Genomic DNA, 25,422 nt, shown 5'->3' with positions numbered 1-25,422 from the left:
GGGGGATCTCCTTGCCCTTGCCTGTGGCACGGAGGCAAATTCCATCCTGTCCTTGTCCTTCCTCCCCCAGAACAGGAGCTGAGCATGGAGAGCAGGGAGGACAAATGCCCGCGGCAGAACCTGGAGGAAGAGGCCGTTTTGAGCGGCTCCACGGCGCAGGAAGCCAACGGGGAGGAAAAGCCCCGGAGATGCCACATGAGGAGGGGCTGCAAACGCAGCTGGCGGGGATCTGAGGGGGAAAGAGCCGGCCTGGGCCGGGAAGGCGGCTGGAGATGGAGCCAGAGCTTGGAGCTGGTGCTCCATGAGCAGCTCCATGATGGGGAGAAGCCCCACACGTGCGTGGAGTGTGGGAAGAGCTTCAGGTGGATCTCCAACCTAATTGTGCACCAGAGGATCCACACTGGGGAACGGCCCTACGAGTGTGGGGAGTGTGGGAAGAGCTTCAGCCAGAGCTCCCACCTGATCCAGCACCAGAGGATCCACACTGGGGAGAAGCCCTACGAGTGTGGGGAGTGTGGGAAGAGCTTCAGAGAGAGGTCCCACCTGATGAAGCACCAGAGGATCCACACTGGAGAAAGGCCGTACAAGTGTTCTGAGTGTGGGATGTGCTTCAGCCAGAGCTCCAGCCTGATCCAGCACCAGAGGACCCACACTGGGGAGAGGCCCTACGAGTGTTCCAAGTGTGGGAAGAGGTTTACGACCAGCTCCCATCTCCTCCAGCACTATCGGATTCACAGAGAGGAGAGGCCCTTCCAATGCCCCGACTGCGGGAAGGGATTCAAGCGCAACTCCACCCTCGTCACCCACCGGCGCATCCACACTGGGGAGAGGCCCTACGAGTGTGATAAATGCAGGAAGAGGTTTCAGAACAGCTCCTGTCTCCTCCGGCACTATTGGATTCACACAGAGGAGAGGCCCTTCCAATGCCCCGACTGTGGGAAGGGATTCAAGCGCAACTCCACCCTCGTCACCCACCGGCGCATCCACACAGGGGAGAGGCCCTACGAGTGTCCCCAGTGTGGGAAGAGCTTCTCCAGGAGCTCTGGCTTGACCCAACACCAGCGGAGGCACCACTAAGGGAAGCCCTGCGAGTGCCCCGAGTGCGGGCAGAGCTTCGTGCGCTGCTCCAGCTCCATCCCCCACTGGAGGAGGCACTTTGGGCACAGCCCTGGTCACTCACATTTCCCGTGATCCATGTTGGGAGCACACCTGGCTCCTTCGCCTTTTGGTTTGGCCTTAATTTTCCTCTGCTTCACCTTCATCCTTTAAAAACACCCAAAACTGGGTTAAATGAAGGAAATTGATCGAATATATCTGACATTGCATAATTTCTCAGTTGTTTTAGAGGGAATTTAGGTTTTGGGGACAGGTTCTGTGTGGAGTGCTGCTGTTGCTAAGAGGCAGGAATTTGATCCCACCCTTCTTGTGTTGCTAAGAACTCCTCTCCTGACCCCAACCCCATTTCCACCCTTAGGGTACCATATAAAAACTCCACGGCTCTGCCTTTGCCCTGTCTTTGGGGCATAAGAAATGGATTCCCAAAGGATCAGCTCTTTTCCCACTGGATTCCCAGATTGTCCACCTTTTGCCGCTGGATTCCCTGAGGATAAATATTTGCCCACTGGATTCCCAGAGGATCAACCTTTTTCAATGGATTCCTAGAGGATTCTGACTGTGTCACTGGTTTTTTTTTTGTTTGTACTACTGCATTTGTATTTTTAGTTTTTTGTAATAAAGAACTGTTATTTCTTCTCCTGCATCTTTGCCTGAGAACCCCTTAATTTCAAAATTAATAATATAATAATAATCATAATCATCATCATCATCAAAGAGAGGGGGTTTTCATTTTCCATTTCAGTGGAGGCTCCTGAAATGGGGAGACACCCCCAAGGCTGGGCCATGTAAAATAGTTCCTGAAATATGTAGATTAGTTTATGGATATGCATAAGGGTCTATGAATATGCAACAGGCTGATGTAATTAAAACCAGATTAATTAAGGGGTGTCCCCGAAAATAACTGGGGGGTCTTGGTGGCCATAACAACCTTTGCTCGAAGGTCCTCTCTCCCCTTACATCAGCCCGTTTCCTGTTTGTCGACTTTTTACGTATCTATAAACTACTTTACATATTTCAGGAACGAAATTGGCTTCATCCGGTTTGGGGGTCCCATCTCCCCCTCCGAGGTAAATTTGGGGTGTCCCATTTCCGTCCCAGCTCAGTTTTGGGATCCCATACCCCTCCAAACCTTATTTGGGGGTCCCATTCCCCTCCAACCTCAATTTGGGGGTCCCATTCCCCTCCCAGTTCAATTTTGGGGTCCCAACTCTCTTTTCCCCGCTCACTCCTTTCTGATCGTTCCCCCAATCCCCTCCTCTGTGTTTGGTTTTGGGTACTCCAGGCCCCTCCTGTTCCGTTTTGGGGTCCCGACCCCATTTTGGATTAATTTGGGGTCCCCAGCCCATCCCCAGGGTCACCTTCCCCCCCCACCAAATTCCGCTCCTGGCAACTGATGAGTCATCAGCGAGACACGCTCTGATTGGCTGGAAATTACCCCGCGCGGTCTTTGAGTATTTACCGCAGTGAGAGGCCTTGGTCTGTGGCTGGCAAGTGATGAGTCAGAGTCGGGCCGGGCGCTGATTGGCTGAAAATCGCTGAGCGGGGCCAGTGCTCTGAGTTTGTGCGCAGCAAGTGGATCGTCATCAGTGCCGCGCTTTCTGATTGGTCGGGATCTGTTTTGGGGTGGGGACAGGAGGAACTGGGGTTTCTTGGGGTTTATTTGTGTTTATTTAGGGTTTGTTTGGGGTTGTTTATGGACTATTTGGGATTTATCTTGGGTTTTACTTGGTTTATTTCTGTTTATTTGGTGTTATTTGGAATTATTTGTGTTTATTTGGAAGTATTTGGGTTTGTTTGGGTTTATTTGGGCTTATTTTGAATTATTTGGAGTTCTTGGGAGTTATGTTGGTGTATAGGGGATTTTTTTCGGTGTACTTGATATCATTTGGGGGGTTTTGGGTTTAATTTGGTTTTCTTTGGTTTTTTTTGGGGGGGGTTACTAGGATTTGTTTGGGGTTATTTGGGGCATTTTCAGGTATTTGGGATTTTTTGGGGGTTCTTTGGGGTTTATTTCGAGTATTTGGGTGTTATTTACGTTATTTGGGGTCATGTGGGGTCAAAAAATCCGGGAATGTTTCTCCTTCAAAAATTGGAAATTTTTCCTTAAAAATCTGAGAGTTTTTCTCCAAAGAACCGGGAACGTCCCTTAAAACGGACTTTTCCCAGCCAATAACAGCGCGCCCCGCCCCAAACCATCCAATCACCGCGGGTCTCCCCTCAGGAACACCGGCCTCCCTGTGCGCCCGATCCAGCCAATCGCCGCATGCCTCCCCACCGCCCGCCCTCTCACGCGGCCAACCAACCAATCACCGCGTGCCACCCCTCAGCTACTCCCTCCTCTCTTGAGCTGAACCAAACAATCACCGCGCGTCTCCCCTCGGCAACTCCCGCCTTCTTTGCCCCTATGCAGCCAATCACCGCGCACTGCTCCCGCCCCCCATGTCAATCACCGTGCCCTCCACGAAACCAACCAATCACCGGGCGTCTCCCGTCAGCAACTCCCACCCTCCCTGCGCCGCTCCAGCCAATCAGAGCCGACCCTGAAGCAGCACCCCCTCACCCCGGGGCCGGGTATGGAGCGGGCGCCCCCTCCCCCCCCCGCCCCCCGGGACCCTCTCAGGGACCCCCGGGAGCCGCCCCGGGCTCGGGCGGGTCCTGCGGGAGGCGCTGGAGAGAGCGGGGGAGGCGCTGGGAGAGGACGGGGGGTTCCGGGAGCTGCTGAGGAGGCGCAGGGACAGGTGAGGGGTCCTGGAGGGGTCGTGAGGGGAATTTGGGGAGGGGTCTTGAGGAGGTTTGGGGGGGATTTGGGGAGGGTCTGGGGGGATCTCGAGGGGGTTTTAGCGGGTGGGTGCTGGGGGGGCTTTGGAGGGGAATTTGGGGAGGGGTCCAAAGGTTGTCACGATCCGTCCTCACAGACGGGTTTCGTGATGGTTCATGGATTTGATCTCAGGGTGCAAAAAGAACCGACACAGTACAAGGGGGTTTGCAATGATAATCGAAACAAATGCACCTTTATTGAATGACCACAGCGAAATGTGATAGAGGGATTAAGGGAGAGAAAAAGATGGGGGAAGAGAGAGAGACCAAAGAGAGAGAGAGAGAAAGAGAGGGATAGAGCTACCAAACACAGAGACGAAGTCCTTTGGTCCAGTCCAGTCGAGGATCCGCTGTTACATTGGGGAGATCTCGAAGTCTCTCGCTAACTCAGAGGTTTTTATTATGATAACTCTATTGGAAATTGCGAGGCAGGAGGATACAGATACAATAAGGAATAGAAGTAACAGGTAGTCCATGCTCTCAGCAGTAAATGAGAGCCATTGTCTTCTTGGTCCAGCGGTCACAACCTGCAGGCAAACATCTCGCTTTGGTCAGCTTGCCTCCCCCACACAACTGCCCCGGGCTGGGGGTTTCAGTCCCAGTCCTTGGAAGGAGCAGAGGGGCCTTTTCACATGGGGGTTCCATGTCTCAGTCCTTGATGGAGAGGCTCCTTCCATCTCAGTCTGTCTGTCACAGTGGTTGTAAAACAGGTGAGGGTCTTCTGTGGGGGGACCACCTGAAACGCAGGAGAAGTCCAGCCAGGCCGAGAGGTGGGACAGCTCCCCAAGGCTGTTGTTGCAAAAAGGGCACGGTGCCCCCTTCTTCTTCTCATTGGGCTCAGTGTAGCACACAGCAAACAACAGCTGTGAGAACAATGGCTTAGCAATGCTCTCAGGTCTCAGGCACATGACTTTCTCCCTTGGAGCCATAGATTCAAGACAGGGGGGTCTTCAGTGGTCCCCCAATGACGATTGTGAGGCAGATGAGGGAAAATTCGGACAGACTCTCACAAGCAGAAACTGGCAGGATGTGTCTGCTTCCAGTGCTTGTCTTGGCTGTTCCTTCGCAGTGCTGGCAGCATCATCAGAGACACACCACACGTTCTCTCATGCCAGGGTCATCCCAATCTTCTGCACTTGCCCAGGGGCCTCCCAGGTTCACCAGGGAAAATGTCTGCTCGTGCCAGTTCATCCCCTTGCCCAGAAGGCACCCGCTTGTGTTTGGGCACGAGCTGCTGGCCACAGCCAGACGCGCAGCACCCGCAGCATTGGGATCAGACGCTGGGCTGATGTTTTTTTCCAGAAAGCAAGAAAAGCAGCCAGAAGCACACAAGGCAACTTGACAGTATCTCTGTAAGAATGTCATTGTCCTGTGAAAGTCAACAGTGGATGGTTGTTTTGTGCTGCAGATAATCACTTCTGAGCAAAAATCATTGCAGGAAGGGACAACGGCTTCTGCCTTCTGATGGATAAGTCAATTTGCCACTGCTGTCCAGGCCCATGGCCCCTCCCAGTCTGACCAAGTTTTGGTCTGTGGGTATTCTTGGGGTTAGTCTGGAGGCAGAGATCACACTGCCTCTTGAGTAATAGTGGCATATAAATTCCAGGCAACGATTCTTTCAATCAAGTAGGTGTTCAGGGCATCTATTCCCCAGTGTGTTTTCTGGTGCTCCTCCCTTACTAGTGACTACATGAAATGGGAAGGGATTACCAGCTTCCCTTCAATGGTAGCCCACCCTTCTTGGTTGTATGTCCCTTTTTGATCTTTGATTAGTTTTCTATCTTTCTCATTGTATTCTGGCTTACCTTCAAGGGAAATTTGCCCATCTAAAATCAGAGCTCCTTCAATAGTTACCTCACCTTTTGCTGCTTCCTTTGCCTCTCTATCCGCCAGCTCATTTCCTTCTTCCAATTCTGAGTTCACTCTCTGGTGTGCCCTAATATGCATAATTGCTGCCTTTTCAGGCAGCTGAACTGCTTCCAGCAGCCCGATTATCCCAATCATCTCTTGTGCATGTTTGATGTTCTTTCCTTGTGAGGTCAGCAGTCCCCTCTCTCTCCAGGTGGCTCCATGTGCATGCACAACTCCAAATGCATACCATGGCTCTGTATAGATTTTATTCTCTTTCCTCCTGCCATTTCTAAGCCAAAAGGAAAGAGAATCAGTGCAATTATTTTGGTCTTCTGTGCAGAGGTGCCTGTTGGTAGGGGTCCAGATTCTATTACCTCTCTGCAGGTAGTGACTGCATATCCAGCAGGTCGCTTTCCACTGGCAATGTGGTTACTCCCATCAGTGAACCAGGTCTCTGCACCATGCAAAGGAGTGTCCTTCAAGTCCGGGCATCTGGAGTAAGTAGCTTCAATGGTCTCCAGGCAATCGTGGTGTGCTGCTTCTCCTTGATCCCACTGAGAAAAGAAGCTGGGTTCACAAGGTTAGTGACTACAGAGTCCTTTGCCCAGCACTGACCTCATACCCCAGGTAGATTATTTTCTGTTTCACTGCCTCTGCCTTTTTCTTTTTTTTTTTCTTTGATACTCTGTGTCCTTGGAGCCCTAGGAAATTCAAAAGCCTCACGGTCCAGGCCACACATGCTTCCCTTGTCTGAGTGGATATCAAGAGATTATCCACGTACTGTAATAGCCTTCCTTCTTCTTGTGGAGCTTCCTGGGGCTCTAGGTCTTTTGTAAGTTGTTCTCCAAACAGAGCAGGGGAATTTTGAAACCTTGAAGGCCTTGAGGCCTTCACAATCTATGTGAGCTGGGTTTTGCACCTGCTTTTAGGGTTTTCTCATTTGAATGCAAAAATTTTCTGGTTGGCTTTATGAATAGGGAGGCAAAAGAAGGCCTCTTTCAGATCTAAAACAGTAAACAAGTGTAGCTCAGGTGCCAAACATGTTAGTAGGGTGTATGGGTTTGCCACAAGTTGTACTGCCTGACCCTAGCCCGTTGTTTTCCTTAACTTGTACAGAAGGTGCATTCTCTGCCCTCCCTGCCATGTTAGAGGCCCATACCCCAGGAAACATTGGATCCATTCTTTTCTTGTTAATTTCATCCTTATTTTCAATTTCAGTTTCACTAATTGTTAAAATTAAGCTCAATATATCTCCATATTCTTGATCCTTTACCTCTAAAATAATCTCTCCATCTTTAAATGTGATCTTTGCTTCCAGCTGCTTCAACAAGTCCCTACTCAACAGGTCCTTTGGAGAGTTGGGCATATACAAAAAACTATGACTATTTTGATGGATTGCAAAATATGATTTTTCAGATTGGCCAGTTGCCCCCTTACCATAACATCTGTTACAGGCATCGAGGCTTTATTTAACACTGAGTTTGCTGCCCCCGTGTCTACTAAAAATTCTATTTTCTTAGCTCCCATCTTTCTACCCCATCCCAGTCTTTTGCCTTAATTCAAAGTCTTGGGGTATAAAATAAGCTGAACGCACTCAGCTTTAATTATTTCTGCTGGGTTTCTTAAATTACATGAAACTCTCTTTCCTAACAATTCAACATCTTTGTTCTTCCTTGCTTCTCATGACCAGTTGCCACTAAATTCTTTAGAGCTCTCTGAGTAGCCTTGGTTTCCTTAGAATAACATAAATTATAAAGTGCCTGTCTTGGTCTCTTCCACCTAAACTCTGCTTTACAAAATCTCATTCTTTCCCAGTTCTCTTCCCACACAACCTAATTCAAGCATTGTTTCTACTGACACTCACTTTGCTGCCTTGCAAAAAGCTGTGCCTCTTACAGCAAAAACTCTGATATGCCCACAAACACAAACACAGACACAGACACACATACACCCTGCATCTCAAATTCACGAGAGTCAGGGCTTAGGTTGCTGTGGGAAGGGAATTCCTGGAATTCCTTTAATTTGTTTTATCACAGTTAAACATAAATCACCATACTGCAGTTTTTCCACATAAAATGCTACACTTGTTGCAAACAAAATCCTAAAATCTCCACAAACACAAGCCTACAATACCAAGAATCAAATTACCACAATGTGGGGGAGGAACCACACAAACTCACTGGGAAAGGGGTATCTCTTAAGAGTGCCCACTTTCCTTGACACAACCCAACATACAACACTTCATCATCTACCCACATCAGCTTATCCAGCCTCTTCTGGTCCTCACACACTCTGGACACAATCAAAATAACAGCACACAGTAAAATTCCAGGGACCAAGTCCAAACTGCGGGGGCAGAAGAATCCCCTGAGTTCATCTAGCCACGGTTAAAATGCACACAATCTACACAAATCACACATCACCACCTTTAAACACAATAAATGACTAAATGTCCTCACCCACGTTTCTCCACTTGTTCCACTACTCCACGGGGTGTTCCTGCCCTCACAGACTGTCCCAGCCGGCGCTCCGAGCCTCACCTGGCTGCTTCAGACATGCGTAGAACTGCCCCCGCACGCCGTGGGAACACTCACTCACTCACTCACTCGGTCTGTTTGATACACCACGCACTCACATGATTACAAACACGCCAACATTCACCACACAATGCATTAGCCATACAATGTCTGGACACCACAAGCACACAAAGTTCGGGTTCACTCGGCTCACCCCAGAGTCGCTAGCGGCCACTCCATTGAACAATGAACCCGTTCCCAGTCGCGCTATGAACCGGGAACCTCTGCCACTGACCGTGCTCTTGGTCGATGGCTGCCTGCAAGCACAGGGATGAGGCTGTGCACTCAGACGTCTCTCAGTGACTTATCAGCAGCCCTATCTCCCCCGGGCCCTTTGACAGACATACCGTGTATCTGCACAGCAGCAGGTCATTGTCTGTATCTGCAGGAGGCAAGCCGAGATAGAGCAGAGCTCCTCCAGGAAAATCCCAGGGAGCGCCCAGGAGTCCGTCCTCCCTTCCGCCCCTGTGAGGGCAGTCAATCGCCCGGCTGGCTCGCCAAAATGATTAGTGGAAAAAAAAGAGAAACTGCACAACTTTGTAAAAAGTTGTAAAGCCAGTATGTTTAGCACTGGACGGATGTGGGAATCGTTGTTCCCCCTAAAGGACACGTGCACCCCTGAGAATTCCCCCTTGCTTATACATATGCATATAGTCTCATTCATATTCATTTTACAGATTTCACATTACAAGCTGCAATTAGTTTTTATCAGTCCTTGCCTTTTGCGCAGAGAGCTCTCTGGTCAGCCTCAGCCTTTGGCCCTGACAAAGGGGCCTCCGTTTATCTTGAGAGTTTGAATTCCTTCTCTTGGTCGAGGCCATTCTGTGAGCACAAGATTTTTTCTTTGATTTTTTTCCTCTCTTGTGAGAACAGGGAGTCTTAAGCACAGATAAACAAGTTACAGGCTCAGAACAGCACTTTTCACCTAAATCCAAAAATGCATTTCTATCCTGTTAAATTTCTACTTTGTCTCACCCATCCAAGGAAATATGTGCTCTTACTCCATGATTTTAAAGGCTGAACAGATGCTTTATTCTATACTATATTATACTACATTACACTACTGCTATACTAAATCTATACAAAATTACATACTAAAGAAAAACCTCTGACCCTTTCCAGACAGTCACGACCCAGCTTTGACCTAATTGGTCAATCAGTCCTAACAACCATCACCACAGTCCAATTAACAAATCACTCTCAGTAAACAATCTCAATAACACATTCCACATGTGCCAAACAACAGGTGCAGCAAGTGAGATAAGAATTGTTTTCTTCCTTTCTGAGCTTTCTCAGTCTTTCCACAGCTTCCCAGGAAAAATCCTGGGAGAGAGAATTATGTCTCTATTCAAAGAAATGTGAATACCACAGGGATTTGTCCTCCCTCGTCTCCATCTGCAGCTCAGTGCCTGGGGTAAGGAAAGAAAAGGAGAGGAAGGAATGAGGAAGGAAGAAGGAGAGAAAGAGAAGAGGAAGGAGCTGTGGACAAGGAGAGGATGGGATTTGCCTCTGTGCTAGAGGGAAGGGATCCCACCAATTCATCCCTGGCTGGACAGTGTCAGCTAAAATAAACAGTGCAGGAGACTTTTTCTCCTTTTAATGCCTGTATTAAAAGTGATTAGCTCAGGATTGGGAAGCTCGACAGGTCTGCAGTCTCCGTTGTCTCTCCCAAGGTGACTCGCAGGAGGATATTTGCAGCTTTGTCCACCAGGGACAGAGCCGGCGGTCCAGTCCTCGTTGGAGCTTTTTTTGGGCGTGACCCAGATGTTGACTTTCCCAGCTTCGCTCCCTTCGGGACCCGGTCCGAGAGGATCCCCACACCCAGGGTGAGGGGCAACAAAGGCCCCCAGCGTCCCCGCAGGTCCAGCACTCTGCTCCTCACGTTCGGACATCACTCCAATTTCTCAACTCTATATTGGCTCGTTGTTTTGGGGGTCTTTTCAGTAAGTTTGGAGTAGTAGCTTCTCATGGCATGCTGGTCCTGAAGTTATTTAGCGTGTTCTCTCTCCCACGTTTAGTCCTTTCTCCTCACTGTCTCGGGAGGTCCCTGCCCTTCACTGTCTCCGGAGAAGAGCCATTAACTTAGTCTTGGCCAGGGCCTTTACTGATCCAAAAAAGAACCATTAACGACAACGACTTGTAATTATCATAACAAACAGGTAGCGCTTCAGCAGCAAGAGTGATCTGACTAGTTTTTGTAACCTTTTTCTCACAAAAAAAAAAATTGGCGGATTTTTGTTTATAACATCAGCAGTGGGATTGTCCTGCAGCCAGGGGCAATGCTGGGCTGAGACATGGAGCAGAGGAGAGGGGCAAAGGGGCAGTGACTTCCTCCTCTCCTGCCTCTGTGTCCCAGGCCATTTTCCTTTTCCTTGCAGCCTCCTCCAGCTTCATCCAGACAAAGTTTGGGATTGACAAATCCTGGCCTGGGGAAAAAACAGTGGGTGAGCCCTTGGTCCTGCTGTCCCAAGTCCATCTCCAGAAGTAACTGCCCTGTTCACAGTTGGATGGGCCCAGACCCTGCTCATCTCCAGCTTCCCCCACCCCTCCAGGCTGCCGGGATCCCTCAGCTCTGGGATTGGCCTTTGCTGCTCTCCCCACTCTGATGCCAATGTCTCCCCCCCCGAAACTGGTACCACCTCCCCAGCCAGTACAGACAGTTTGCCACTGGAACCCTCCACAAGTCTCCAAAGCGGCATCTGCGTCTCACCCTTGGGGACCTGCAAGATCCAAACATCCCCTACCCCGCAAACAAATCGTCCCAGAGGCCCCCCCAGTGGATTTGGGGTGAGTTCCCCCTCCCCGCTCACCTGTGGGATCTGGGGGATCGATGCTGCCAGGGCCAGGGGAGCTGCAGACTCAGCAGGCAGGCGGGAAAAGCGTGGTTCTGCTGGGGCTCCTCCTGTTCCTGCTCCTCCTTTTCCCCATCCTCCTCCTCCTCTCCCTCCTCTTCCTATTGCGCCCCCTTCCAGATCCACTCCAGATCCCACATCTCCCGCATGGCTGCAGCACCACCAGCATTTGGGTGGAGGGAACCCCCCATGAACCCCCCAGGGATGGGCAGGGGGCTTGGGGACCCACCCAGTGCGGATCCATTCCCCCCCAGAGCCCTAGGGAATCACTCCAGGAATCGAATGATGGGGACACAATGGGATCCCCATGGAACCGCTCTTTTTCTGTTCCATCCCCACCGTTCCCTTCCCTCACTCATCATTCTTCCAACTCAAAGACCCCTCCCAACTCAGTTTGGGGGTGTCATCCCTCTTGCGCTCTGAATCCTCTTTTCCTCTGCTCTTCCATCCCTTCTCTATTGTGCCCCCAGCCCTCACCCCTGTGTTTGGTTTTGGGGGATGCAGGCCCCTCCTGCTCTGTCTGGAGAGTCACATCTCCCCTTTCCCTCTATTCTGGCAGCTCCTGGCTGCTTTTTCCTGGGAGGAATCCCTTAGTTTTGGGACTTTTGGGGTTTAGCTTAGAAGTGTGACAGCTCTCTCTGGCTTTCCCCTCCCTGTTGTGGCCTCTCAGCTGCCCCTGACACCCTGGGGGTGCTGGGATTTCCCTCCTGGGGACAAGGATGTTCATCCCCTTCCAGGAGCCCAATGCCTGGCTGGGGCTCCAGGTCAGGGGGTCCTTGAGCAGCTGCCCCAGAACCTCTCCCAGGGTCTCCCAGCACAGCTGGAGCTGCTCAGCCTGGGGTCCCCAAAGGCCTCAGCAAGACCCAAGTCCCTCCCAGGAACCCTCAACTCCCTCAAACCCAGCATTCCCCACATCCCCTGCAAGTTCCCCCAATGGCACTGGCCGTGGCCATGTCCCCACATGTCACTGCCCATGTCCCACCATGTCCTCACCCATGGCTCTCTCCCTGTTTCCATCCCTGTCATTGTCCCCCACATCTCCATCCATGCCTGTGTCCTCCCATGTCCCCCACAAATGGCCCCTTCTCTGTTAATATCCATGCGACCCAAGTCTCTCTCCATGTGTCCATGTGTCCTACCATGACCACATCCAAGTCTTAGTTCAATGTCTGTTTTTACCTCAATATTGGATATTTTAAAGGGATAAATAGAAATTAAAACAAAATCAAGGCCAAAAGAAAAGGATTTCCTTGTCTATACCAGCTGAGGATCCACTGCTTAGGTGGAAGGGAAAAACCTTTTTTGGTGGGGTTTCTACCCCACTGTCTCCAAAATCTTGGTCTTTTCCCCAGTTTTTCACCATTTGGCTACAGAAGACACCCTTGGGAAATAGGAAATCAAAACTGTGGAATCCCTGAAGTTGGAAAAGACCTTGTCCTGGTTCAGGGCAAATTTGGGAGAGAACCCACAAAGGGGTTCCTTTAAGACAGCAGATTCAATTGGCCCTTCCCCCACAGGTTCAGGAAAAATAAAATACCTCCTTGTAGAAAAGCGGAAAAAACTGTTTATTAAACAATAAAACCTCTTGCCGCTCTAAAAGAGACACAAACACACAAAGTCCCTCCATGGTCTGTAGGCTCAGCTCACTCAGTCTCTTATCAATCCCTCCGATGCTGGAAATGTCACAGGCCAGGCCCAGCCCGGTGGGCCACAGGTGTGAGCTGCCCGTGCTCTTCTGGTGTTCAGGCCAGAGCAGGTTTAAACAGGTCCAAAGAAAGGGGAAAAACCCCACAGTCCAGAGAACTTGTTTGGTTCAGCTAGCTAAAACTAACTAAAAGGAAAGGAGAGCTCTGTCCCACTGTCTGCCCATCCGCAGACAACACAGTGCAGGAACACGAATGTGGAGGAGTGAGTGCGGTTTCTGAAAACAAACTCCGTGCTTCTTCTCTCCCCCTTCACTCTCAGGACAAGTCTTGAAGGTGCAAAACTTATTATTCAGCATAAACAGAACAGACTGGGGATACAAGCACCAAACAGTAACCCAGAATATACCTCCAAGACCATTCAATACTCCTTGATGTCACAGGAAGATAGAATTGAATGCAAAAGATTTTATGGGGTTGAAAGTCAACAAATCTGCTCTCCCCATGGAATTCCCATTATAGGTCTGCATCCTGATGGATGTTCCTGCTGCTGGGCTTATCTAGGTACCCTCAGGGAACCAGGAAGATGTGGAGCCCCCTAGACAGATGCCTTCCAGCTTGGATCACCAGGACCACAGATCACCAGGGCTCTGCCCAACAGGGGTCACTGGGGATCATCCAACGTGGATCCTCTCACGGGGGATGGAGCTGGAGCAGCACACGAAGCTCTTCCCACACTCAGGGCACTCACAGGGCTTCCCTTAGTGGCGCCTCCGTTGATGTTTGGTCAAAATTGAGCTCGATGAGAATCTCATCCCACACTCCCCACACTTGTAGGGCCTGTCCCCCATGTGGATGCGCCGGTGCAGGGTGAGGTGGGAGTTTAGCTTGAAGCCTTTCCCACAGTCGGGGCAGCGGAAGGGCCTCTCCTCCCTGTGACTCCGCTCATGTATGAGGAGATCGGAGCTCCTGTGAAACCTCTTCCCACACTAGGGACACTCGTAGGGCTTCTCCCCAGAGTGAACACGCTGGTGGTGTTTTCTCAGGTCAGTGTGCCACCCATAGCTCTTCCCACATTCCAAGCAGGTGTAGGGCCGTTCCCCCGTGTGGATCACCTGGTGCCGAATCAGGGCTGAGCTTCCTCTGAAGCTCCTCCCATATTCCCCACACTTGTAGGGCTTTTTGCCAGAGTGGATCTTCTGGTGTTCCATCAGCTTGCATTTCATGCTGAAGCTCTTCCCACACTCCCCACACTCATAGGGCTTTTCCCCAGTGTGGATCCTCTCATGTCTCCTCAGGCCGGAACTCTGGCTGAAGCTCTTCCCACATTCCACACACTCATAGGACTTTCCTCCTGAATGGATCCTGTGGTGTTGCATCAGGTGGCCCTTCTGGCTGAAGCTCATCCCACATTCCCCACACTCGTAAGGCCGGTCTCCGCTGTGGATCATCTGGTGTTGCATCAGGCTCCCCCTCTGGCTGAAGCTCTTCCCACATTCCCCACATTCAAAGGGCTTTTCCCCAGTGTGGATCCTCTGGTGTTGCATCAGGATGGAGCTCTGGCTGAAGCTCTTCCCACACTCCTCACACTCAAAGGGCCTCTCCCCAGTGTGGATCCTCTGGTGCCGCGTCAGGCTGGAGCTCCAGCTGAAACGCTTTCCACATTCCTCACACTCATAGGGCTGTTCCCCAGTGTGGATCACCTGGTGCTGGATCAGGTCTAAGCTCCGACTAAAACCCTTCCCACATTCCAAGCACTTGTGTGGCTTCTCTCTGCCATGGGGCTTCTCCACCAGCTCTGAGCTCTGGCTGCATCTCCGGCCGCCTTCCCGGCTCAGGGGGGCTCTTCCCTCCCCGCAGCTCCCTGGGCTGGGTTTCCTGCCCCTCCTTGTGCGGAATCTCCAGGGCTTTTCCTCCTGCTCCATTCACACACGTCCTAGGAATGAAAAATCCTGGTTTGGGGAAAAGAACAAAATGAGAGTGCCTTGGACTGGGAGCTCCTCCTTGCCCAAGTTCATCTCATTAAGTCATTGGGCATCTTGTGTCTCTAAAAACCTCCAAAACACCAAGATTCAGCACAAAAGTCCTCCAAACATCAACACAGATCAAAAACTTCCCAAACATCAAGATTCAACAAAAGCACCTTCCAAATATAAAGATTCAGCCCCCACAAAAAATCAAAGCACCAACAATTAGCCCAATAAAGCTCAGAAACACCAAGATTCACCCCCGGGAAAATCGTGGATCCCAATTCCCGGATACCTGCTGTATGGTAGGGGGGGAATGCTACTGGGGCTGGCAGGGAAGTTGCAGATACAGGGAGAAGTGGAACCTTGTGGTGCCTCCTGTTAATGCTCCTCCTCCACATCCGGTGTCCTTGCTCTTTCTCCCACTCCTCTTCCTCCTTCTCCTGCACAATCCCACCTTCTCCTCCCTCATGCATCGTTTGACCCTTTTGTTCCTCAACCCTGCTTCTCCTTCCCTTCTCCTCCTGTCCTAGGCCCAGCACCCACTGCCGGCTCCTTCTTCCCCCAAACCCACAGCATCCCACGGCAGGGGCAGGGATGGAGCTGGGGCAGGTCGGGCTGGGGCAGCGCTGGGCTCTCGGCCGCTCCCGTCCGCACTCGGTCCCCACTTGTTGCCTTCTACATCAAGGCAGGCGACCTGGTTCTGAGGAACAGCTCGACGGCCCACTCTCCAGGGCCGTTCGGGCCAATGACACACGCAGACACCAATGTGGTGGACGGTCAAAAGGCGTTTATTACTTCTTCTCCTGGGGTCTTATAGTCTTGGGGGTCTCTACGTCAAAAAGGGGTTTGTCTTCCTTATCTATGGTTAGTAGGGAATGGAAAAGTACTGAGTAAGGGGTAGAGAGTTGCTGACTTTACAGTTAGTGGGGCAGCACTCCTATTGTTAGTGGGGCCACATTCCTATTGTTAGTTTCTTATCTATGAGTAACTGAGGGTCTTATCTACGGGAAACAGAGGGTCCTGGCTTTCCGTGACATCGCGGCAATCTTCCGCAGCGCCTCTTCCCTAGCTACCACATCTCCCCCCTCCTTTTCACAAATGAATGAGGTAGTCATATACATAGGTATTGAAATGAGGTATAAGGTTGTAGCTTGACAAGGGAAAGGGGTTTTGGGAAACCTGAGTAAGCTTTTGCCAGACAAGTTTGGAAAATCTTGTGACTGGCAGTATTTTTTGGTTGAATTCCCTGGTTGAATTCACAGCAATTGTCGTCGCCCTATGAACAGGTCCGTTCCAGGCGGCTCTGAACGAACGAGACTAGCTTGTTCAGCAGGCATGGTCCGAAGGTGACTGTTAGAAACAGCATCGCCAATGGACCTATCAGGGCAGAAATCAGAGTGGTTAGCCATGGTGATTGATTGAACCAGGACTCGTACCAGCCCTGTTGGGCTTCCCTGTCTTTCTGCCTCTGAGCCAGTCTGTTCCGGAGTTCTGCCATGGAGTCTCTCATGACTCCCGTGTGGTCTGCATAGAAACAGCACTCCTCTTTCAAGGCAGCACACAGGCCCCCTTGCTGCATGAACAGGAGGTCCAGGCCTCGCCTGTTCTGCAAGACCACTTCTGAGAGTGAGGAGACCGACTTCTCTAGATAGGAGATGGATTTCTCGATCCTTTGCAGGTCCTCGTCAATCGTTGCCTGCAGCTGGGACAGTCCTTGGTGCTGGGTCGCTAGGGCTGAGACACCCGTGGCCATTCCGGCTGCTCCCAGGCCGAGCAGCATTGCGATAGTTATACCTGTCATTATTTCTCTTTTGTGGATCCGGCTGGGTCCCTCAAGAAGATGGTACATCTCTTCGTCTGAGTGGTACAAGACCCTAGGAACAATCAGAACTTGGACACAGAAGTCGTTAGAGTCATTGAATTTGGGAAGGAACACACAAGGACTCACTCCGGATCGCTGGCAAACCCACATCCCCGATGCGGATGGGACTGCCCACTTATTATTTTTCCTGTTAGGCTTGACAATTTTGGTGCAGATGTTGCCTTTCCGCCTAGCTAGGGTGGAATTGCCAAAGCATTTGCCTCGGCCTGTGACTTGACTCAGGGTGATTCCTTTGCGAGGGGTGTCCCATCTGCACTGCTGAGGGGCATCAGCTGAGGAATAACTGAAGGGAGTGTTTAAAGTGACTCCTTCGTAAAAGGGGGGTTTGACATCGTAACAAAGCCAGCAGGATTCGGTTAGGTTAGGGTTGGATTCATTCAGGGATACAAAGGTAGCTTCTAACATACGAAGGATTGGGTCTGCGTCTGACCCGGTTAAGCGGCTCATCTGAAAGGTTTCTGCTTGACCGGTCGGGACATTGCTGACCCCTGTGGGTAAGGTTTTGGGGTAGGTTACATTTCTCCCTTTTGGCACGCTTTTAATCGCTTTGTTGGGTCCAACCGCTCGGGGTGCCGACGGTTGGAGCCTGATAATTTGCACGTTCACCCTCTCTTTTGACCCTTGAAGGACCACTGTCCACGTCTTGCCTGTGGCCCAGCTAGGGTGATCTGGCTGCAAGACCATCATGTTGCAATCAGTGCATGCCCAAAATCTAGGGATTTTAAGTTGGTTTCGATGGGAGTTTTCGCAAAAGAAGAAGGGTATTTTGCAGCCGATGGGTGCCCAGGTGAACTGTAAGAATTTGTCTGGCTCTTGTGGGTCCCACCCAGGCCCCGATGGTCTGGCATCTGTAACTATGGTTTCGCAGCCCCAGTGCCCACAATATCCCCACCCTGGGTGATTGCAGTAGCTTTTCCCAGGGTTTGAAGCTGGGCATCAGTAGGATAGGTACGAGTGTGTGACGTGTGGGGAATAGGGGTTTACCCTTGGCTGTCCTGGAAACAGGTCGGTGATGTGGAGCACGAAGGATGGAGTGTTCGGTGTGGTGATTTCTCTGAGTGCTTTGCCACTACTAAGGTGTCGCATGACCCACCTGAAGGGCTGATGGGGGTAGTGATCTGGGCTGGCTTGCCCTCTGGCGACAAGCCCCAACAGCAAAATCACACAGAAACGCCCTTGGTGCTTTGGTCTCACCCGTGTGGGTCTCTCGGGTGCTGCCTGACGGCTTGGTGGTCTGTCACTTTCGTCTGGAACCGGGATGTACGCGTCACGAGGATGTCCCACGAGCAGGTCCTGTAAACAAAGACTCGCAATTCTGGTCAGTCTCATTCTGCTCGCTATGAAGGTCCGGTTTAATCGACTTAAGTGGACACCACCTGATTTTGCCGTCCTTTTTGACAGCCGCGTACCCCCTCCCCGCGAGCATCAGCCTCCAGCCCCGTTCCCACTCGCCCAGCTCGTTTCTAATTATCACCTGTGGGCTCTCTTTTAGCGTTTGAGTGGCCCAGTGTTTTTGCACAGGACTGTTTGTTTCGTCTCCCCTAGGGAATTGATTCAGTGCCAGCAAAGCGGTTGCCAGCATACGTGCCTGATCTCCTGGGGGAATGGCATTGGCAAAGCCCTCTGCTTTTGCCAACACTTCTATCTTGGTTTTCAGGGTTTGGTTTGCTCTCTCAACTATGGCCTGCCTGGTACTGTTATATGGGATGCCTTGCACTAACGTGATGCCCCATTTTGAGGTGAATTCCTGTACTTGTTTGGAGGTGAAATTGGAGCCGTTGTCCGTTTTGATCTGCTTGGGGATACCAAGCCAGGCCATGGCTGTCATCCAGTGCTGAACTGTGGGTTTGGAGTTGGTTTTGGGGTGCTGTGTGGCTATGATCGTCCCGCTATAAGTGTCCACTGTCACTGCAAGCCATGCTCGGGGCTTCAGCAGTTCGCACCAGGTGAAGTCCGACTGCCAGATTTCTGAGGGCTTGAGACCTCTCGGGTTGACCCCGTAGGTCCAAAGGGGTGACTTCTGGCAATGAGGGCAGGTGGCTACCACGTGTTTTGCGTCCGCCGTCGGGATTCCACATCTCTTCGCCAGTGCTTTGACTCCGATGTGGAGCGACTCGTGCAGTTGACGAGCTCTTTGCAAGGTCCAAACTCCTTTCGCTGCGGCGTCCGCTTTGTCGTTGCCGGTCTGGAAGTAGCCTTTGACTGGGTCATGGCTGTTGATGTGGATGACTGACACGGTGCCCTGTCGCGAGGAAAGCGCTTCTTCCAGCATTAGGGCTGCTGCTGATGTTGACACACCTGGTCCTGCCATGGCTAGGCAGAGCCTTGCCACGAATATAGAGTCTGTTACGATGTTGAGGTGTTCGTCTTGGAAGAGTCCGCATGCCAAAACCACTGCTGCTGCCTCCAGCTGTTGCACTGACAGTGTGGGGTCACACGCTTTGACGCAGTGCCATTGCTCTCCTGCCTGCCACACTGCTGCTGCGGTTGAAGTCATGGAGGAAGTGTCTGTGAAGACCGTTGGTCCTGGCTGCGGTCTGTCCTTGACCTTCGGTGGCATGTCCATGTCGACTACGGTCAGCAGCTTCGTCCAGGGTGGTCTGGAAGAGTAGGAGATTTCTCCTCCGAAGCCGGAGAAAGCAAGGGCCAGGTACTCCGATATTGTGGCTGACTCTGCGGTCGGCTGCTTGCGAAACGGAAGGTGGATGCTTGTCAGCTCTGTCCCTAGGTGTTTCAAGGCAAGTCTCCTGCCTTTCATGATGAGGCTGGCGATGCATTCGATTCCTGGGGAAAATGCACGAGCGGGTCTTCCGAGGACCACCCATTTAATTGGTCGGGCCTTTTCAGCGAGTCCTTGAGCCAGTGCTCCCACTCCCCCCCTTCGGTGTAAAGTGAAGGTCCAGTGGCATGGCTGGGTTCCACCTGACAAGCGTGCCAGTGGACATCTGGTTTTCGATGAAGTCAAGGGAGCTCGTTGCTTGCAGCGTCAGCTCCTTAGGATCCCAGGGGTGCTTTCCTTTCAGGAGGTCGTACAGAGGGTCCATGACCTCGGGAGGAATGGGGACAATGTTGCGAAGCCACTGCAGCGATCCCACCAGGCGTTGCATGTTGTGGAGCGTCTCGATGTCTCGGTTGATCTTTATCTTTGCGCTCGCGATCTCGAAGCCGTTGGCCTGAAGGGTCTCTGTGATTGTGGTCACCAGGTCATCTACTTGGCTTGTTGATGGTGCTGCAACTAGGATGTCGTCCATGTATTGAATGATGGTTGCGGTGGGATTGAAGTGTCTGACTGGCATCAGTGCTTTGTCCACGGTGATTTGGCATATGGTCAGGCTGTCGACCAGGCCTTGTGGAAGCACTCTCCATTGGAAGCAAAGGTTGGGCCACTCGCCGTTCTGAAACGCCACGGAAAAGGCGAATCGTTCTCTGTCCTCAGGGTGCAGGGGTATTGAAAAGAAACAGTCCTTGATATCCAGTACTGCGCACGGCTGCCCTGCGGGGATGGCTGAGTTCGTGGGTAGCAGTGTCTGGACTGGACCCATGGGTCGGATCGTCTTGTTCACTTCTCTCAGGTCGTGGACGAGACGATAGCCTTCTCCGGACCTCTTGGGGATCACGAATACAGGGGTGTTCCATGGGCTGGTGGAGGGTTCTATGGGACCCTTTTGCAGTTTGCGGTCGACCAGTTCCAGCAAGGCTGCCATTCGAGGCTCTGTCAGGGGCCACTGCTCAACCCATACAGGGTCTGATGATTTCCAAGTCAATTTGATTGGCAGCGGAGGGTGTACGGCAGTGGCCCTCATGATAAATTTGTAATCCGAAATCCGAGTATGGAAAGGATGTCCCTTCCTAACAGGAGTGGAAAATTTTGCAAAATGTAGGGGTAGATTGCTACTGTCTGTTCTGGTCCCTTTTTCGTGTGAAGTGTTATAGCCACCAGCTGGGTGCTTTTCCATGCCCGGGACTGCCCCCCCACTCCGTTCACTGGGGGGACTTCCTTGTTTGCCAATGTCCAGGCCAATGTGCTTGGAGAAAAATCGTGCAGTCTGATCCCGTGTCCGCCCAGAACTGAAACCCTATGACATGGGGATCCTGGCTGCCGTAAAGGCGGCATGTCCCCCACACCATCAGGGGCTCCTTCCCTAGTTTCATGACCAAGGCCACCCAGGGATCCCACTCTGGGGCGTCCCCTGCTGTTCCTGTGACTCCGGCGCGGCTTGTGGTGGTGGGAGGTGCGAAGGTATTGAGGGTGCTGCACAACTCTGCCATTGTATTGCTGGAGGGGATGCAAAGGTAACTGCTCCCTGTGGGGGCATAGGGTAAGAAGGTCCCCTGCCCCACTGGGGGTTGCTGTAGCTGGGCTGCTGCATATTCCAGGTGGGAGGGGGCTGGCTGGGGCCCAGGTGCCCCCTCCCTCTCCTGTTTCCCTGGGGCCTGGATCTGCATTCCTTAGCTAAATGCCCCTTCCTTCCACACCCCCAGCACGGCCCCCTACCTCCCCCTTGGCGTGGTGGAGCAGCTGCTGATAGGCGCCTTGGCTGGGGGCAGTTTACTGCCAAGTGGCCTGCCTGGCCACACTTAAGGCATGCCATCACACTGGTTATTGCAGTGTGAACTGCTGCTTGAATGGGAGCTAGATGTTCCTCCTTTGCAACATGTCTGATCATGGCAGCTATATTAGACCCCTGTGGCAGTGACCTTAAAATGTCCTTGGTGGCTGAGTTGCATTGCTGGCGTAGGCATTCTGCCAGCACGGGACCCTTCGCCTCTGAGGGTAAGGCAGAGGAATCTAATGCGGCCTGAAGTTTGTCCACAAACTGAGTGAAGCTCTCACTCTCACCCTGTTTTATGGAAGACCATGGAGATGGTTTGGCTACCACTTTAGAAGCGTCACGGATGGCTTCTCGGGCAGCACGGGTTGTTGTCATGACCTCATGGGCACGCAAGCCCTCAGCCTGTAGCTGGGGGGTGATCATAGTGGGGTCTGTGCCCATTAGCCTCTGTATGCTGGAGCCGTGCAGTGGATGGTCTGCCCCTGTTACCAAGGCTAGCTGTTTGATGCAATTATCCTCCCATTCTTGTTTAAAAACGATCATCCCTGCACCATCAAATATCATTCTACACGTCTGCTTAATATCAAAGGGAAGCATATCGTCCCCACCAAAAAGGCCGTCAATAAGTGTGCAAAACATGGCAGAATTAATTCCCTTATCCGCAATCGCTTTAACGATTGCCTGCACATCTTTTGGCTTTACGGGGGAATTGGTTCTTTGGTTTCTGCCTGCCCCCCCCCCACATGGACCAGGAACACCAGAGTGGCAGACGGAGTCCATTCCGCACAAGCCATTTTTATTTTCTGCCAGTTTGTAAGCGGGGTTCGCTTTTTCTCTGGTAACCCCTTCACCCATGCGGGAGCGCTGTGGCTAGTGACCTTACATGCCGCTGCTCTCTCTCTGTTAAAGCTAGAATCTGAGTTGGAATCCTCCGACCCTATCTCGGGCTCAGAGCTCGAGTCCGAGGCCGAGCCGGAAGTCGAGTAACTAGACGCTTCCGGGCTGCTCTGCCTTTTCCTCGGGCTCCGACCCCGCCCCTTCCTGCGGGGGTCGGGCCGTTCCCTCCCCCTGGGGTCCCCCTGCCTCCTGCTGGGGGAGGTCCTTGCCCTACAAGGACCCAATTTTAATAAAGTGCTCTAATTGGTCTTACGCACCTCCGCGGGGGCCGCCCCGTCTCCCCACTTGCCCGCGCATGCGTTGTTAAACGGGCTGACTGCATTTCTGCCCCCTGCCTCCTCCTTTCCGCCCTGACCACACGGTCCGGCACCATTTTCAAACGCATATGGTGGGGGGGCGTTTTTATTGATCCCTACGGGGTCCGACATTCTGGCCACGTTCCGCGCCTCCTCCGCCAGCCCCCACCAGAACGGCCGCGTGTGCTCCCCCCCCCAATGGTGAGTCCGCTCGCTGAGGGGGATCTGGCATTCGCGCCTCCGTGCGCCCGCCCGGATCAGGCACCTCCGCGGTTTGTGTCGCCGCGCCCACCCCCAACTGCGGCACGGCTAATAAACAAGTTCAAGCGGCTTTCCAGGTTTCTTGCTCTTGTTGAGCTTTTTGCAGAGCCTGGACAACTCTGCCCCACGACTTTAGGGCTTTCCCTGTGCCCGAGGACATAGCGTCCTCCGCCAGAGCTTTTGTACAATTATCCCACACATCCGAATGTAGGACGTCCACAGGGTTTTCAATAGCCCCAAGCTTAATCAATCTCGGCAATGCGAGAGTTAAATCTCTAAGTTTACATTCTATACCCCATTGTGCATGCATTTCTGTTACGACCTTCGCTATGGCTTCCATGGTCCACGCTGGTCCGGCGGCGTCCCTCCCGCTGTGGTCAGACCTGCTGCCACAGCCGCCGTCTTCTTTCCAGGAGAATCCCCGTTCCCCGGGCGCAAGTCGCTTCCCAGGTGTCGGCACCAAAATGTTGCCTTCTGGATCAAGGCAGGCGACCTGGTTCTGAGGTACAGCTCGACAGCCCACTCTCTCCAGGGCCGCTCGGGCCAATGACACACGCAGACACCAATATGGTGGACGGTCAAAAGGCGTTTATTACTTCTTCTTGTGGGGTCTTATAGTCTAAGGGGTCTCTACGTCAAAAGGGGGTTTGTCCTTCTTATCTATGGTTAGTAGGGAGTGGAAAAGTACTGGGTAAGGAGTGGAAAGTTACTGGCATTACTGTTAGTGGGGCCACATTCCTAGGGTAATCTCTTATCTTAGAGGAACAAAGGGTCCTGGCTTTCCGTGACATCGCGTGATTTTCCGCAGCGCCTTTTCCCTATCTACCACAACCCCGGCTGCAGCAGCGGGAGCCGACAGAGTCAGGGCAGCCGGGGATGGGACAGACGGGACCCCCCCTCGGTGCGGTCAGCGCGGTAACTACGGTCTACACGGCAGGACAGACCCCCACCTCCGTCACGAACTGCGGAGCGGCCGCGGGCCAGGCGACCGGACTGGGACAGACGGACTGTGCCAGAGCTGGCACAGGGGCTGGGAGGGGTGGTGCGAACGAGTGGGGGAATGAACGGGAATGGATAAGGTAATTTGTTCTCAGCTTTGTACTTCCCCGTTTTGCTTTTATAGCCTTTCAAAAATGTTATTTTCTTACAGCCTCCCTCCTCCCCAGCATGTGGTATACTCTTTTTCTTCTGGATTAAACGGTTTTTACAAATAAATCCAGAGCTTAACAAATATAAACTTCTGCTTGAATACTTTGAAATGGTCGACGGGCTAACTCACGACCTTCTCATCTTGTTTTTCTCATCACCCTTTTATTTATGCTTTGGCAAATTATACATCTTTCAGGTACTTGTTTTTCTACTCTAAAAGTCTCAGTGCACCCACAGTTCTTTGAAAAAAATGATCACACAAAGCCTGAGTATCCCACTGGGCTTTTTGATATGTGTCCTCTGCTATTCCCTAGTAAGCATTTTATTATCTAATTGTTTTCCATCAAGATGTTTCTATTTCCCCGATTTATCTTGTTCGCCATGTATCTTGTTTTAATTCCCTTTTTTTTGCTTCTCTAAACTTTGAAACTTTGGAATTTCCAATTTTTCTTCATTTGGAGTTAATATTAACTTTTTCAGCTCTATTTTCTGCTGCATCTTTAGCTTCTTGATCTGCCAATTATTTCTTCTTATTTCTGGGTCTTTACCTTTTGGTGTCCTTTAATATGTATTATTGCTATCTTTCTTAGGTAATTTTAATGCCTCTAAAATTCTGAAAATAAGTTTCTCATGTACTAATCTTTTTCTTCTTTAATTAAGTAATCTCCCTTTTCAAATTTTTCTTAAGGTATGTGCTACTCTAAAGGCATACCTTGAATCAATATATAACTCCTTTCTTTTGTGTTAAATTTTCTAATGCTCTTTTTAAGTATATAATTCATAAGTTTGCATGTTTTTTCTCATCAACTTCTGCATACCCTGTATTTTGCAGAGAGTTGTATTTCTGTTTGTTAACATAACTCCCAAAGTGCTATCTTGAGGTATTTCTGTTGGTAATATTTTTGCTTTTCTTTTCTTGTATCCACCTTACTGGATTTCTGTCTCATTTTTCAATTTTCTATCTATTCATCCCCTGCTTCCGTTTTTCACTTTTTACTTACAACTTAAATACCACTTTTCTTTCAACTACTTACACCCAAAAAAAACCCCTTCTTCTCTCACTGCTTTTCAATACAATCCACCTCCCTCCAAGGAGATATGGTAAGGCTTAAAATGCACAATCGACATTACCTATACTTTCATTCGTCTACATTCACTCACTTTTATTTCTCATTCACTTTCACACATTCTTTCACACTCTCAAGACACAAAGTGGATCCTTATTGCTAGGAAATCACAGGTCCTTGTGGCCCCCTCTTTCGCTTTGGGCTTTACCTCCAGGTCGCAGTGTCACCAGGCCCCCTAGAAGGGCCCTGACTCTGGCTGCCTCTGGTGTCTGTTCACCTGTGAGGCTGCATGTCTTTCACACTCTTCAGCTATGGCTCCTCACACGCCCAGAGAACGCTAGCTTGGTTTGCAGGTCACTCACTCCTCTTCGGCCCAGAAGCCCCCACCTACCCGGGAGCTACAGCCTGGTGCGTAGGTAACTCATACCCTTTGGCCCAGAAGCTGCCGCCTACTCGGGAGCTACGGCTTGGTGAGCAGGTCACTCACTCCTC

At 51.4% G+C, this 25,422-nt stretch overlaps 1 long non-coding RNA gene and 1 pseudogene across 1 annotated transcript; both read left to right on the top strand.

The window, feature by feature from the left end:
• Nucleotides 1-25,422, top strand: part of LOC131570213 (uncharacterized) — a 1,483,036-nt pseudogene that overhangs the window by 634,339 nt on the left and 823,275 nt on the right.
• On the top strand, nt 22,515-23,826 carry LOC131570291 (uncharacterized). The gene is made up of 3 exons (XR_009275862.1): nt 22,515-22,654; nt 23,128-23,218; nt 23,523-23,826. It is a non-coding gene; the product is annotated as an uncharacterized LOC131570291 (long non-coding RNA).

Source organism: Ammospiza caudacuta, chromosome 33 (genome assembly GCF_027887145.1).
Source record: "Ammospiza caudacuta isolate bAmmCau1 chromosome 33, bAmmCau1.pri, whole genome shotgun sequence".
Taxonomy (NCBI): Eukaryota; Metazoa; Chordata; class Aves; order Passeriformes; family Passerellidae; genus Ammospiza; species Ammospiza caudacuta.
The sequence above is the reverse complement of the archived record's forward strand: the minus strand, read 5'-3'. Positions and strand labels throughout refer to the sequence as shown.